Genomic DNA, 13,802 nt, shown 5'->3' with positions numbered 1-13,802 from the left:
TCTGGCTACCTTGAGAATTTTTGTCATTAATTTTGACAAGTTTAATACAGCTTAAATCCTAGCTAGACTGGCTCAATGGGTAGAGTATCAGCATGTAGACTGAGGAATCATGAGTTTGATTCCAGTCAAAGGTGTGTACCTTCTTTCCAGGCTTATTCAACAGCCTTGGTTGGGGCATGTGTGGGAGGTAGCCATTAATGTGTCTCTCTCACATCAATGTTTCTCTCTGTTTCTCCTCCTCCCTTACCCTCTCTTAAAATCAATGGAAAAATGTCCTTAGGTGAAATTAAAAAAAATTTAAAAGAAAGGACCTTTTTGGATTTGATATAATTAAGTGCTCTGCTTGTTTCTTAGATATGAGGATATGGCTCTTTCAATAGGTTTGTGAAGATCTCATTAACAATTTGTTTGAACAGCTCTCTGCTCCTTTCTCTCCTAGTATACCTATTATTCTTTCTATTTATTTATTTATTATTGTTTAAAGTATTACAAATAGTAGTACATGTCTCCTTTTTCTCCCATTGACCTCCCACTGGCCTCCCCTAACCTCCTCTTCCCCCCCCCCCCGCCCCCGACACATTCCCTTACACCCCTATTGTCTGTGCCCATTGGTTATGTTTACATGCATGCATACAAGTCCTTCAATTGATCATTACTCCCACCACCCAGCACTCCCTTGGCTTCCCATTGAAGTTTGACAGTATGTTCAATACTTCTTTGTTTCTGGATCTATTTTTGTTCATCAGTTTATGATATTCATTATATTCACAAATTAATGAGATCATGTGATATTTATCTTTCTCCTACTGGCTTATTTCGCTTAGCAAAATGCTTTCCAGTTCCATTGATGCTGTTGCAAATGGTGAGAATTCTTTCTTTTTTACAGCAGTGTAGTATTTCATTATGTAAATGTACCACGGTTTTCTAATCCACACATCTTCTGATTGGCACTTAGGCTGTTTGCAAATTCTAGCTATTGTAAATTGTGCTGCTATGAACATAGGGGTGCATATGTCCTTTCTGATTGGTGTTCCTGTTCTCTTGGGATATATTCCTAGAAGAAGCATTACTGGGTCAATGGGAGTTCCATTTTTCATTTTTTGAAGAAATTCCAAACTATTAATATTTTCCACAGTGGCTTCACAAGTCTGCATTCCCACCAGCAGTGCAAGAGTGGTCCTTTTTCTCTGCATCCTTGCCAGAACTTTTCATTTGTTGATCTGTTAATGACAGCCATTCTGACAGCGGTGAGATGGGACCTCATTGTTATTTTGATTCGTATCTCTTGGATGATTAGTGACTTTGATCATGTTTTCATGTGTATCTTGGCTTTCCATATGTCCTTATTCAAAAAGTGTCTATTTAGGTCCTTTACCCACTTTTTTTTTTATTGGATCGTTTATCTTCCTTTTATTAAGTTGTGTGAGTTCCCTATAAATTTTGGATATTAAAACCTTATCGGTGATTACATTGGCAAATATGTTCTCCCATGCAGTGGGCTTTCTTGTTGTTTTTGTGGATGGTTTCTTTTGCTATGCAGAAGCTTTTAATTTTGATGTAGTCCCATTTGTTTATTTTCTCCTTAGTTTGCATTGCCCTAGGAGCTGTATTGGTAAAGATATTGATACAACAAATGCCTGCTATTTCAATGCTTATAGGTTCTTCTGATTTTTATGGTTTCCTGTCTTATGTTTAAGTCCTTTATCCATTTTTGAGTTTATTTTTGTGTATGGCATAAGTTGGTGGTCTAGTTTCTTCCTTTCTCTCTCTCTCTCTCTCTCTCTCTCTCTCTCTCTCTCTCTCTCTCACTCCCCTTTTTTCATGTATTGGACCAATTTTTCTAACACCATTTATTGAAGAGATTATCTTAACTCTATTGTATTTTCTAGTCTACTTTGTCAAGTATTAATTGAGCATAATGGCTTGGGTTCCCTGTTCTGTTCTATTTGCTGTATGCCTGTTCTTGTGCCAGTACCAGGCAGTTTTGAGAATAGTGGCTTTGTAGTATAGCTTGATATCTGGTATTGTGATTCTTCCAACTTTGTTCTTCTTTCAGATTGCTGTAGATATTCATAATCTTTTTTATTCCAGATAAATTTTTGGAGAGTTTGTTCTAGGTCTTTGAAACATGCTGTTGGTATTTTAATGGGGATTGCATTGAATTAAAGATTGCTTTGGTTTTGATGTTGATTTTACAAGTCTATGAACATGGTATATTCTTCCCTTTTTTTTTATGTCTTCCTCTATCTCTCTTTTCAATGTCCTGTAATTTTCTGAGTACAGGTCCTTTATGTCCATGGTTAAGTTTACTCCTAGGTATGTTTTTGTTGCCATAGTAAATGGGATTTCTTTTTTAGTTTTGCTTTCTGTGATATCATTATTAGTGTATTAAAAAAAAAGCCATATATTTCTGGGTTTTAATTTTGTATTCTGGTACATGGCTGAATTCATTGATTAAGTCTAGTAGGTTTTTTGTTTTTGTTTTTTTGTGTGTTTTTTTAATGGAGTCTTTAGGGTTTTCTATGTGGAATATCATGTTATTTGTGAATATAGACAATTTTACTTCTTTTCCAATTTGGATGCCTTTTATTTCTTCCTCTTATCTGACTCAGTATGGCTAGCACTTCCAGTACTATATCAAACAGGAGTGGTCACAGAAGGCATCCCTTTCTTGTTCCTATTCCTAGGGGAAATGGTTTTTGGTTTTGCCCATTGAGTATGATCTTTACTGTAGATTTGTCATAATATGACTTTTATTATGATGAGGTATGAATCTTCTATCCCCATCTTTCTGAGAGTTTTTATCAAGAATGAGTGCTGCCCTAGCTGGTTTGGCTCATTGGATAGAGCAGAGTCTGCCTGTGGACTGAGGGTCCTAGATTCGATTCCGGTCAAGGGCATGTACCTTGGTTGCAAGCACATCCCCAGTAGGAGATATGCAGGAGGCAGCTAATCAATGTTTCTCTCTCATTAATGTTCCTAACTTTCTATCCCTCTCACTTCCTTCCTTTAAAAAAAATCAATAAAATATATTTAAAAAAGAAAGTGTTGGATTTTGTCAAATGCTTTTTCTACATCAATTGATATGATTATGTGATTCTTGCCCCTCAACTTGTTTACGTGATGTATCACATTTATTGATTTATGGATATTGTACTATCCTTGCATGCCCATAATAAATCATACTTGGTCATGGTTCATGATCTTTCTAATGTTATGCTTGATCCAACTTGCTAGAATATTGTTGCATATTTTTGCATCTATGTTCATGAGGGATATTGGCCTGTAATTTTCTTTCTTTTATTGTCTTTATGTGGTGTTGGGATTAGGGTAATGCTAGCTTCATAGAAAAAACTTGGAAGTGTTCCTTCCTCTTTAATTTTTGGAATAGTCTGAGGAGGATAGGTTTTAGTTCTTCTTTGAAAGCTTGATAAAACTCTCCTATTAAGTCATCAGGTCCAGGACTTTTGATTGCTGGAAGTTTTTTGATTACTGCTTCAATTTCCTGTATAATTTTGGGCCTATTGAGATATTTTGATTCTTACTGATTAAGTTTTAGAAGGTTGTATTTTTCTAGGAAATATGTACATTTCTTGTAGGTTGACCAGTTTGTTGGAATAGAGTTGCTTGTAGTGGTTTTTATTTTTTTTTATTTTATGATTCTTTGTATTTCTGCGGGTTCTGCTGTTATTTTGCCTCTTTGATTTCTGATGTTGTTTATTTGGTTCCTCTGTCTTTGCTTCTTGGTTAGCTTGGCTAGGACTTCATCAATCTTGTTTATCCTTTCAAAGAACCAGCTCTTGGTTCATTGATTTTTTTTGTTTTGGGGGTCTCTATGCCATTTATTTACTCTCTGATCTTTTTTAAATTAACTTCTGTCTGCTCACTCTAGCCTTTTCTTGTTGCTCTCTTTCTAATTCTTTAAGTGGTAGAGTTTATGATTTATTACCATTTTTTCCTTATTTTCTGAGGTAGATTTATAAAGGTAGAAACTTCCATCTCAGGAATGCCTTTATTGTGTCCCATAAATTTTGGATTTTTTTTTCATTGTCATTTGTTTACAGGATGTTTTTAATTTCTTCTTTGATCTCCTTGATAACCCAATCATTGATTAATAGCATGCTATTCAGCTTCCAAGTGTTTCAATGTTTTTTAAAATTGTTTTTATTGTACTTTATTTCTAATATTATGCCACTATGATCTGAGAAGATGCTTGATATGATTTAAATTTAAATTATTGAATCTGAGAGACTTTTCTTGTGACCCTATATGTGATCTATCTTTGAAAATGTCCCATGTGCACTTAAAAACATATATTTCATGCCTTTGGGATGAAATGTTCTGAAAGTGTCAATTAAGTTCATCTGATCTAGTGAGTCATTAGGGATTGATGTTTCTTTGCTGATTTTTTGTCTAGAGGATTTATCCAGTGACTTCAGTGGGGTATTAAAGTCCTATAATATGAATGTATTGTTGTTGATCTTTCCCTTGATATCTTCCAGGAGTGGGTTTTTTTTTTTTTTAAATGAATTAGGGTGCTTCTGCCTTGAATGCATATATGTTTACCAGGGTTATATCCTCTTGTTGTATTGATCCCTTTAGTATTATAAAGTGGCCTTCCTTATCTCTTCTTGTGGCCTTAACTTTGAGGTAAGTATTGCTACCCCAGCTTTTTTTTTTTTTTTTTCATTTCCATTTGCCTGAGATATATTTTTCAATTCCTTCACTTTTAGTCTTTCTGAGCTTTTTGTTCTGAAGTGCATCTCTTGTAGACAGCATATATATATGGGTTATGTTTTCTTATGCATTTAATCACTCCATGTCTTTTTATTGGAACATTTAGTCTATTTACAATTAATGTTATTATTGATAGGTACTTGTTTGTAGACATATATAGTCTTTATGCCTGTGTTCCTTCTTCTCTTTATATTTCTTCTGCTTACAACAGTCCCTTCAGCATTTCTTGCATTGCTGGCTTTGTAGTGATAAACTCCCTCAGCCTTTTTAAGTCTGTGAAGCTCTTGATTTCCACTCTAATTTTGATTGATAGCCCTACTAGATAGAGTATTCTTCAATTAAGTCCATTTCTTTGCATCACTTTGTATATTTCCTTCCATTCCCTTGTGGCCTGTTGATAAATCATTTGTTAATCTGATTGGAGATGCTTTGTAGATAACTATCTGTCTCTCTCTTGCAGATTTTAAGATTCTCTCTTTGTCATCAATGTTTGCTATTGAAGTTACAATCTGTCTTGGTGTGGGTCTTTTTGAGTTCATCTTGATTTTGACTCTGTGCTTGTGTGACTTATCTCTTCCCTATATCAGGGAAGTTTTCTGTCATTATTTCTTCAAATAGGTTACCTAAACTTTGGTGCTCTTCTTGCACCCCTATTATAGGTTTGTTACTTCGTTTCATAATGTCCAAAAGCTCCCTTAGGCTCTTGTCCTGGTTTTAAAATTTTTTTCTCCAATTGATATTCAGATTGAGCTTTTTCCTCTACCTTGTCTTCTAACTCACTAATTCGGTACCCCACTTCTTCTAGTCTAGTATTAAAACCTTCCATCATGTTTTTGACTGTGGCTATATCACTTTTGATTTTCGCCTGTTTCTTGCATAGGTTGTTGATTTTCTTGTCCATCTGGTTTATGAAGTGTATGACCATTAAGATGAATTCTTTTTCTGACATATTGCATATTTCCATTGAGTTCCTTTCTTGGTAATTCCTCCTTTTCTTTCTTTTGGAAATTGTTTTGTTATTTTCTCATATTTTGGTATTACCAAAAGGTCCAAGTGCCAAGTTGTGGGGGCCTGACCCACATGGTGTGGGAGTGTCATGCAACCCGAGCATCACTGAAGAGTTTGGGCGCTGAGAGGCATGACTGCTGTGGGTTGAAAGGAATATGCTGAGAGTTGGCCCACTTGAGAGTTGGTCCACTTGGGGGTGGTTGGTGCAGCCACTGGGTTCAGCAGCAGCCTTCCCAGGTGCATGCTCCAAGAATCAGTGTCTCGCATGGATGCAATGAGAATCAAAAGTCACAGACACTTGGTTAGACAACCTTGGGCCAGCCTATTGTTCTTATATTAATCTTTCTTATGGAGCAGATAGTTCTCACATAGTTCTTCCTCTTTTTTATGCTCATGTCTTTTTCTTTCTATTTTAAATAAATCTTTATTGTTCAGATTATTACAAATGTTCCTCTTTCTTTCTTCCATTGCTCCCCTCAACCAGGTTCCCATCCCACCCTCTGCCCTTTCCCTACCCTCCATTGTCCTCATCCATAGGTGCACAGTTTTTGTTCAGTCTCTGTCCTCACCTCCCACTCCCCTTTCCCCCAAAATCATCAGTCACTCCCCTTCCATACCTCTGATTCTATAATATTATATCCACCAGTTAATATTGTTCATCAGATTTTTTAATTCCCTTGGTCTTTAGATTCACTTGTTGATAATTACATATTTGTTGTTCATAATTTTTATCTTTATCTTCTTCCTCTTCCTAAAGAACCCCCTTCAGCAATTCATATAATTCTGGTTTGGCAGTGATAAACTCCTTTAGCTTTTAAAAAATATATATATTTTATTGATTTTTTTTTACAGAGAGGAAGAGAGAGGGATAGATAGAAACACCAATGAGGGAGAATCATCGATCAGCTGCCTCTTGCACACCACTTACTGGGGATGTACCCAAACTAAGGTACATGCCCTTGACCGGAATCGAACCTAGGACCTTTCAGTCCTCAGGCCAATGCTCTATCCACTGAGCCAAACTGGTGGATATCAGCTCCTTTAGCTTTTATTTTCATTTATTTATTTACTTATTTATTTATTTATTTATTTATTTATTTATTTTTATTTTTTGTAAAGCTCTTTATCTGGCCTTCGATTCTGAGTGATAGCTTTGCTGGGTAGAGTAATTTTGGCTGTAGATTCTTGCTATTCATCACTTTGAATATTTCTTGCCATTACTGTCTGGTCTGCATGGTTTTTGTTGAGAAATCAGCTGACAATCGTATGGGTGCTCCTTTATAGCTAACTACTTACTTTTCTCTTGCTGCTTTTAATATTCTTTGTCTTTTGCTCTTGGGATTTTAATTATGATGTGTCTTTATGTGGTCCTCTTTGGATTCCTTTTGTTTGGGGTTCTGTGCACTTCATGGACTTGTAAATCTAATTCTTTCACCAGGTGGAGGAAGTTTTCTGTCACTATTTCTTTCAGTATGTTTTTGGTATCTTGCTCTCTCTTCTTCTTCTGGGACCCCCCATAATTCTGATGTTGGTTCACTTGAAGTTGTCCCAGAGGCTTCTTACACTATCTTCAACTTTCTGGATTCTCTTGTCTTCTTGCTTCTGCAGAGGAGTGACCTCTGGCTCTTTGTGTTCCAAATCTTTGACTTGATTCTTGCGATCTTCCATTCTGTTTTTAGGACTCTGTATAATATTTTTTACTTCAGACAATGTATTCTTTATTTCTAGTTGATCCCTTTTCATATCCTCAAAGGTCTTGTTTATTTTATCGGCCTTTTCTTGGAAATTCTTGAAAAACCTTATAGCTGTAATTTTGAACTCAATATCCACTCTTTTGCTTTACTCCATTTCCTTCCTTTGTGTCCTGCCTCTTCTCTGCATTTTAGCTGCTTCCATGAGTTGATGGAGTAGCTTTGTGTGCTAGGTGTTCTGGTAGAGCCCAGTAACACAACCTTCCCAGTTACCTGAGGTGGACAGTCTTGGTGCAGCCCTTTGTGGGCTGTGTGTGCAGTCTTGTTGTTAAGCCTTGCTTGTTGTTGGGATCATTGGGAAGCATTAATCTCCAAGCCAATTGGCTGCGAAGATCAGCAGTGTCTCAGCTAGGAGGGCTTCTGCGCTCAGCTTGGATGGGGTGGAGTCTTGGGGTGGCGCAGACAAGCTTTGGTGCCCCGTCAGTCCTGCCTTAGGAAAGTCCTATTTGCAGTGAGTCCCGCAAGATTGGTTTCAGGTGCATGCACCTCTTGTGGAAAGGCTGCTCTCGAGTTTTGCCTGCTCCCTGACAGTTTTTTCCCCGCCCAGATTTGTCTCTCAGTGCAGTTGGGAGTTGTTGTTTTTTTTCTCCCAAATGAGAAAGCCAGCCTCCAGGAGGGCTTCTGTGTTCTGCTTGGATGGGGCTGAGTCTCAGGGTGGTGCAGGCAAGCTTTGGTTTCCCATCAGCCCCTCCCTAAGAGAGTCTGGTCCCTGAGTCCCACAGTAATGGCTCCTGGTTACATGCATGTCAGAGAGAGCTTTGCCCACTGCCTGACAGTTCGGCCTCTCCCTGACTGTGGTTATCTATCAGAGCAATAGGGCGGTTCTGTTTTTCTTCCAAACAAGAAAGCCAGCTGAACATTAGTTGCCCACCCTCTCTGTGCTCTGGGAGTAAGCCAGCAGCGAACTCGGAGGCTACCTTTCCCATGCGCACAGTTCTCCGCACCTCCATCGTTCCTGAGGCTCAGTGTCCCTTCTTTTCCTTCCCTAGATGGTAGAGCTTCCACTCAGCCAGCCATCTGGTGTTTCAGGGTGACGTTTTCTTTGTTTTCCAGTTGTAAATTTAAAATTGTTGTGGTAGGCTGCATTTAGGTGTCTACCCTATGCCGCCATCTTGGTTTCTTCCTCATGTCTTTTTCTTTCAGGTGTGTCATTTCTAGGTTTCTATTTTCAACATTTCAAATCATTTCCTTTTTCTGCTGACCTCTACTTCTTAAGTTTGCTAGTTCATTCTTTATCTTTCTTATTGGCTTCTTCATTTCCAGAATAATATTGGGTTCTTTTTTAAAGTTTCGAATTCTAAGATAAAGTACTTGTTTTGTTCATTGATTTACTTTTTAAAAATATACTTTTATTGATTTCAGAAAGGAAGGGAGAGGAAAAGAGAAACATCAATGATGAGAGAGAATCATTGGTTGGCTGCCTCCTGAATGCCCCCTCTTGGGGATCAAGCCAACAACCTGGGCATGTATCCTGACCGGAAATTAATCTGTTACCTCCTGGTTCATAGGTCAGTGCTCAACCACTGAGCCATGCTGGTTGGGCTATTCATTGATTTAATTTCTGAGTTTATTAAACTGCATGTGTTTTCTTGTACCTGTTGAGGTTTTTCAGAACTTCAATCTTGATTTCTCTGTAATTTTTCTGATTTTTTCCCCCCTGAGTTGCCTCATTACCTAGGTTATTCATGGTATTTAGTAGATTATATCTCTGTCTTGGGAATCTATGTATAAGTGGCATTTCTCTAGTACAGTGTTTCTCAAAGTGTGGTATTCGTACCCCTAGGGGTACGGGAAGAGTTTGGTGGGGGTATGTGTTGCACCAGAGTTTGGTGGGGATATGCACTGCACCGTGCTTAGCTGTGCCTAATTCTATGTTCTCATGAGTAAGAGAGATACTCAGCGTTCCGAAAATTATAGAAGGGGTACACATATGTCAAAAGTTTGGGAAACACTAGTAAATTGGTAAGAAGTCTTTTTATTATTTTCACTGGTGCACACGGTGGTGGGTTTTTTGTTTTTGTTTTCTTTGTTTGTGTGTGTGTGTGTGTGTGTGTGTGTGTGTGTTTTGTTTTTTTTTTTGTGTGTGTGTGTGTGTGTGTGTGTGTGTTTAATCCTCACCCAAGGATATTTTTTTACATCGACTTTTAGAGAGTGGAAGGGAGATAATAGGTGGAAGACAGAGAAAAACATTGATGTGAGGGAGACACATGAACTGGTTGCCTCCCACATGCATCCAGACCAGGGCTGGGGATCAAATCTACAACTGAGGTACATGCCCTTAACTGTGAATCAAAGCTGTGACCCTTCGGTCTGTGGGGCAATGCTCTAACTGTTCAGCAAACTGGCTAAGGCAAAGCAGAAGATTTTCAGTTTCTCTTGCACTAATTTGGCTTTTCAGATCTCTTTGGGGTGGTGGAAGATGTCCTGTGTCCCTTTGGAAGATGATTGTCTCTTCAATGATCAACTCACCTTGGTGTCAGGGCACTATCACCATGTGGAATGTAATGGAGAATGGGACTCCAAATGTGTGATACCACAGTGCTGTCCCCGAACCAGATGCTACCATGATGGGTAGGGGTCGCATGACCTGGGGGAAGCTGGCTGGTGCCTCTGTGACTTTGTTCTCTCAGTAACAGTGACTGGCAGAATTCCTTTCTGTATTTCCCCCTACCCCTAGCATTAGTCACAGAGTGCTCCTATCACAAGGAAAAATGTTTTGGTAGTTCTATTTCTCAGGTTTGCAGGTAATGTACACTACAACCCAATACTTATTGCTATAGCTTCATCAGTGGCCTGTTGCTAGCTCTTGGTGGGTGAGGGAACATGGCCAGGCTCCACTTGCTTTGTTTTTCTGCTTGGCAATAGCATTTGCCAGATAATCATGACTGCACCTTTGTGCTTTGTCTCTGTTCCTGCAGAAATGCTCACTGTACCTCTCTGAGCTGGAAGAAGTTTGATTTATCAAATGCTGGGCTAAAGGGAGTGTCAGTGACAACCTGATTCCTCCCCTCTCTGGGATGAGACCTGCAGTGAGCTCAGGGTGTGAGCTCTAGGCTACATCCCTGACACCATCCCAGTTCTTCTCCTTCCCCATCTTCTGAGTTCACTCCCACTAGCCCACCTTTATGTGTTTCAATGTGCAAGTCTCTCAAACCTGATTGTGTATTGAACAGGTGATCCTTTGTTGAATTATATTGAATAGTTGTTCAAATTGTTGAAACTTCAAAGGGAGAGATCAGTGGGACCTCTCACACCACCATTCTTCTGATGTCCACTTCTTATTTTGCTTACCATTTTCCTGCTTTTGTTGAACTGCCTGTTTCTGTTTTCCTGTAGCTCACTGAGATTACATATTTTTTAAATTTCTTATTAGTTAAGCCACAAATATCCATTTTTGGGGGGTTATTAAGAAAGTATTGTATCTCTTGTATGATAACATCTTTTCATGTTCCTTCATGTCCTACACTACTATAATTGCATTTTAGAAGCAGGTTCCTTCTCCAGACTTTACTCACTGGTTTCTGGAGAGAAATCCCTCTGTCATCACTGTTAAGGATTTTGAGGCTTTCTTACACCTTTTCTATGGGTACAATTGCTGTATACTTTTTGCCTTTTTTGTAATAGAATTTTAAACATTATGCCTTTTCTCTGTTCTGTAAAGCAGGCTCATTGTTGATAGCTCTTGCTTTATCTTAAGTGATGCTAAATGCTCAAATTTGTGGTTTATCCCATGTATGCAAACCAGGCCCATTTTCTATGTGTTTTCACTAGCTTTCTATTAAAGCTCACTTTTGCTACTATTAGGAGAACACATAGGGAGCCATTTACAGGGTGGTGGTTTGTGTGTGTGAGACATATAGAGTTTGAAGAAGGTTCCTGTGGGCCATTTTGTGGGGCTACACATATAATGTTTGCAGCAGTTGATGTGCATACCTCCTGATGAGCCTCTCATGTCTTTGGACACAATTACCAGTATTCACATCCCTTTAAACATTCCATTTTGTGTTGTGGCTATTGTTCTCTCAGCCACTGCAGTCTCCCAGTCATGCAGCTTGTAACTCAGTCCTCTGAATGGGAAAGATAAAAATGGGCCTTTTTGACACTTTCCTGCCCAACTAGAGATGCTAGGTGCTCAGTCACATGCTCTCATTTTCCCCATAGGATACATTATGGGATGAGAACTGCTGTTTTGGCATTGAGATATGTTTCCAGGGGGAGAAATGATGCAGGCAAAGTTAAACTATAACTCTTACCCCTTGCATGCACCCAATCTCAGATATTTTTCTCCAACAGTGTGCTTTTAGTTCTCTACCAAGCCCTGTCATCTGTGAATGATTGTCAAATTGGTTCTCTCTGGTGTTGGGTAAGATGGTAGAAAATTCTATTGATGTTAGCTGTAATTTTCTTTCTCTCCTGCCAAATATTTTCTATAGGAAATGTTGCTTATTGTTTTAGGTTGCTGATATGTACAATTCTTTCAAATTCATGTAGAGTTTTCTCCCTTCAGGTTGAGAAAGCTACTTTTGTAGAATTTTGATGAAGTAGATTTTTAATTTTGCACAAAACCCCTTTTTTCACTTTTTAGGTAAATTAAAATAATTAACAGCAAAGCTTGCATTGTTTTCTTTTCTTATCTTGAAGGTAGCTTACATGGGTTTTGTCTGAGGAAAGGATATCTATTCTCAGCATCTGCCTTAATTTTGATCTTTGCTCAGACCAGAATATTCATTTCTATACTTTATCTTTACTTTACATGTAGGAGAGTACATTCACAATTATTGTTTTGGAGATCAGAACTCTAGGCATAAACTACTTACTATCCCCACCCATTCAATTAGTGTTTGTTAGATTTTTTTCATAAGTCCATTTATTACTAAAATGGCATGTGCTATTATTGAACATATCAATTTAAATAAAGAATTATAAGTTACATGCTCTTTAATCATTAGCTAGAGATTAAACTGAAGTCTTAGGCTGAGAGATTTAGTTTGAGGTAGTTATTAAGAAAATAAAATATTGTGGACACAATGTATTTCAGAAGCCATAACTCCAAGCTAGCTTTTCACATTTACACTGATAAGGGTAATATGCTAATTAGATTGGGAGATCTTTTAGGAGACCTTTCAGACATCTTTCCAGACAAAGCCATCATGGCGGGGCTGAGGCAGAGGCAGTTAGGGGAAAGAAGGCTGGCATGGGGGGCAGTTGGGTGCAAGCAGGCAGTGGGGGGGTAGTTGGGGGTGAACAGGCCAGCAGGGGTGGACAAGTTAGGGGTGATCAGGCTGGCAGGGGAGGCAGTTGGGGGTGAGCAGGCTGGTGGGGGGAGCAGTTGGGGTGATCAGACCAGAAGGGGGGCAGTTGGGGGCGATCAGGCTGGCAGGCAGAGTAGTTGGAGACAATCAGGCAGACAAGCAGGTGAGTGGTTAGGAGCCAGTGATTCCAGATTGTGAGAGGGATGTCTGACTGCCTGTTTAGGCCCAATCCCACAAGCATCAAACATCCCTTGAGGGGTCCCATATTGGAGAGGGTGAAGGCCAGGCTGAGGGACATCCTCCCCATGCATAAATTTTGTGTACTGGGCCATTAGTTTGTCATATAAGAGTAAAAGTTGCAGATAATTTTTACATCATTAAAAATTGTATGTTAGTATAATGACCCCATACTTAAGTTTATTCTTGATCTTAATTGCATGAAAGCATGAAAGCTAAATTGTTTTCATGAATATATTTTGTAGATGTTGGTATTAAAAACTGAATATAGAATAAATTTAGCACAGCTGGGGAGACAACTCACAGTAAAGAAGGGCAGAGAATGCCTGGAGACTGGCAGGAAGGCTTATTTTGGCTTGAATAGTGGCTGGGTGAGAAGTAGAGGAGGAAGCTGAGTTATGGAAATGTCCGTTCCCTCAGAAAAATAGAAGCCTGGCCAAGGCTAATTACCAGAGCCACATCCTTTGGCGGCAGGTGTGAAAAGGAGAAGCCACAGGGCTGCTGGATATCTGAAAAGGAGTGCTGTGAGGGGAAGGTAATTCGGTGCTGGAGGAAAAGAAAGTTGTGGTTCCCTTCTTATTTTTGTTCTGTTTTGTGTTTATTCTATAAACCCAGAACACAGGACTTTTAATTGCAACCATACACCTGAAGTTTTGGTGCAAGGAGGGAGGCATGGACTTGAGGTGCCCGAGGAGACTGGGGAGAGAAGGAGGGCAGGGAGATGTGGTTAGTAGTCCTGCTTTGGGCTGTACTTAGGCTTCCAAACATAAGTGTCCATTCCCTCCTCTCCCCATAGCCCCCAGAAAAGATAGCACCT

Source organism: Pipistrellus hanaki (genome assembly GCF_964339955.1).
Source record: "Pipistrellus hanaki genome assembly, chromosome: 1".
Classification (NCBI taxonomy): Eukaryota; Metazoa; Chordata; class Mammalia; order Chiroptera; family Vespertilionidae; genus Pipistrellus; species Pipistrellus hanaki.
The sequence above is the reverse complement of the archived record's forward strand: the minus strand, read 5'-3'. Positions refer to the sequence as shown.